A 3,697-nucleotide genomic window follows, 5' to 3' on the forward strand; every position below is an offset into this window, starting at 1 on the left:
TAAAATCAGGTCTATCGTGATATGAAGTTGCAGCAATAGATCAATAAGTCACATAAAACATTCAGTACAAACTAACCAGTATCCAGAGCCATGCTAGTACAGTGTGTGGGGCCTGTCCCCAGGGGCCCTATGAACAGAGCTCAGCAGCAACCCACCACAAAAGTAAACAAAGCGGTGTATCCATCATGTGATTTCCAACAGGTAGACTGGACTTAATCTTGTGATGGGGGAGGGGGGGATAGCTGGTCAGATTTATCAGATTGTGGTCATTGGACCATTGCAACTGCACTATGTACATCTGCACCTGATCCCAGCAATGGGGAGAAGGAGTCCTAGTCTGTCAACAGTGGGACAGTGGCACAATGGTTAGCACTGCTGCCTCACAGCTCCAGGGGCCCGGGTTCAATTCTGATCTCGGGCGACTGTCTGTGTGGAGTTTGCACATTCTCCCCGTGTCTGCGTGGGTTACCTCTGGGTGCTCCGGTTTCCTCCCACAGTCCAAATATGTGCAGGTTAGGTGAATTGACCATGCTAAATTGCCGCTTAGCTTCCAAAGATATATAGGTTAGCGGGGTAAATATGTGAGGTTACAGGGTACACCTGGATAAGAGTCAGTGCAGACTCGATGGGCCAAATGGCCTCCTTCTGCACTGTAGGGATTCAATGATTCTTGATTCTATGAACAGACCAGGATTGCAGTGAAACCATAGAACACAAAAGCAAGCAGCTTCACTTAACCATGGTATATTATGGCATGATCTGTATTTTTTTATTGATGCCATGTGTAAACATTCTATTTTCAGTTTATTGCATGTTGCTGTTTTCTGGGTGTTAGAGCTTTGTGTGGGGTGCTGGAGGGGGTGGTGGGGTGGTTAGTGAGTGGGGGGGGTATGTGGATTGAGGGTTTGAGAGAAGGTGCGCAGAACTGACCCAAACTTTCTTGGTGCGCTGACTCCAAATATTGTTAACATGGCATTGTGCCAATGTGACTAACCAACAGCTCACATGTGTGGGAGTTTGCTGTTGAAAACTATAGAATCCTGATGTGCATAAATCAGAACGTCCTCCTGTTATTACTGTTCCATTCTGGAGACCCACTCTATGGCCACCAAAGGCTTGAATCGAAATGCGTCATCTGCCCTACCCTGTGTCAACCATCAATCAAATTTAACAAGATCTGCGAGTCAGGAATACCTAAGAAACGGAGCCAGATGTATAACTTCCTCATCCTTAATTACCTTCTGATTTTGCAATTCCCAAAGCAGAATCTTTGCATCACCAGTGAGCAATTTCCTAAACTGCTCAGATTTGATTATATAAAACCATCGCTGAGATTTACATCCCCGAACACCAAAGATTTAAACAAAAGTAAAATCCTGCAGGTACTGGAAGTCTAAAGTGAAAACAGAAAATGCTGGACAAACCTCAGCAGATCCAGCAGCATCTGTGGAGAGAGAAACCCAGTTAACCTTTTGAGTCTGTATGACTCTTCCTCAGAGCTCTTCTTCAGTCATAGAAACGTACAAATAGTTTCACAATCCACAGTACTGCCAGACTTAAAGTTTAAAGTTCATTTATTAGTGTCACAAGTAGGCTTCCATTAACATTGCAATGAAGTTACTGTGAAAATCCCCGAGTCGCCACACTCCGGCCTCTTTTTGGATACACAGAAAATTTAACATGGCCAATGCACCTAACCGTTTGGCCCTTCGAGCCTGCTCCGCCATTCGTTTTGATCATGGCTGATCATCAAATTCAATATCCTGATTTCCCCCCTTCCCCCCCATAGCCCTTGAACCCTTTAGCTCCAAGAGCTACATCTAATTTTTTCTTCAAATCACACATCGTTTTGGCCTCAACTACATTCTGTGGTAGTGAATTCCACACATTCACCACCCTCTGGGTGAAGAAATTTCTCCTCACCTCAGTTCGATCCTCAAACTATGACCCCTAGTTCTGGATTCCCCCACCATTGGGAACATTCTTTCTGACCTTGTCTGATCCTGTTAGAATTTTTCTATGAGATCTCTTCTCACTCTTCTAAACTCCAGTGAATACAATCCTAACCGATTTAGTCCCTCCTTATATGATAGACACGCCACCCCAGGAATCAGCCTGGTAAACCTTCGCTGTACTCCCTCTATAGCAAGAATATCCTTCCTCAGATAAGGACACCAAAACTACACACCAATACTCCAGGTGTGACCTCACCAATACCTTATACAATTGCAGCAAAACATCCCTATTCCCTCAATCAAATCCTCGCGCTATGAAGGCCAACCTACCATTTACCTTCTTTACTGCCTGCTGAACTTACTGTAAATCGACTCAGAACATTAACTCAGTTTCACTGTCCATAGATACTGCCAGACTTAAAGTTTAAAGTTTATTTATTAGTAGACTCACATTAACGCAGCAATGAAGTTACTGTGAAAATCCCCTAGTTGCCACACTCTGGCAACATGTCTGCGTGGGTTTCCAGAGGAAACCCACGCAGACATGTGGGAGAACATGCAGACTCCGTACAGACAGTGACCCAAGCCAGGAATTGAACCCAGGTTCCTGACGCTGTGAAGCAGCAGTGCTAACCACTGTACCACTGTGCCACCCTTGTGTGATTTTATACCCTTTCAGGAAGGTTGAAGTGTAGGCTGGGGGTGGGGAGGGGGGAGGGGGGGGAATAACTAGAAGCCCAGTTTCCAAGGCAGGGAGGAAGTTAGTGAGGTCCCCAGCGCTGTGAGGCAACAATGCTAACCACTGTGCCACTATAACGCCAAGACTTGCTGAGTTCTTCCAAGGTTTTATGTTTTTTTTTACTAATAAGCATTTAAAATTTGTTATAAACTAATTGCACATGCTCATGAGAAGATTATGAAGAGTTAGTATGATATTTGCAAGCATCTTGTTGTCCCTATCATTTGGAAGCTCTCCTGAACATTGACGGAAAAATACATGTGGCAGTGATTACATGTAAATGATATTTACTGCTGATCTGAGTACAGTATGCTTCACCACCGTGTATGGTGGCTCATTCCTGGAAGTGAGTTAAGCCCTTCAATGGTACGTTAGGTGGAAAATTCTTTATATGCCACATTGACAACTATAAATTAGCCATCTGACTTTCGTTAATGAACATGGCTTGTCGTAAATAGATAGCAAAAAAGTGTTGATCAAAAGCAGGCGACAGGAAAGAGAAAGAAATTTTTGACACAACACGCAACACACAATCCTGAACAAAACACCACAAACTGCGCAGCAAAGTGGCTGGACTCAGTTGAACGCAGAAGTAATGTGAAATACGACCAAAGAAACCGAGTAATATTAGAAATGGCTGAAGGCTTTAAAAAGTGAGCTTATACCAAAGATCAGGAAATGAAGACCAACTGTGTTACTGTGAAACCCTAAATCGTTCGTCCTCTGTCGCTGACTCCGGTTTAAATATACCCAGATGCACATTTCTACTAAATTCTAAATTTCGACATAAATCCCATTGTAGGATCTTACATTGCAGGTTGAAACTCTTTCCCACGTTATGTCTGTTGGGACCACACATGTAGGATTACACTCTCTCTCACTCATATCCACTATATAAGTTCAGCGAATTGACCATTTCTCCTGTGTTACCAAATACTGCAGTAATTCATTCCACGGACCCCAGAGGATGCGAAAGACATTGAATTCCTGCTCTGCTTTCTCT

This window comes from Mustelus asterias, chromosome 3, assembly GCF_964213995.1.
Source record: "Mustelus asterias chromosome 3, sMusAst1.hap1.1, whole genome shotgun sequence".
Taxonomy (NCBI): Eukaryota; Metazoa; Chordata; class Chondrichthyes; order Carcharhiniformes; family Triakidae; genus Mustelus; species Mustelus asterias.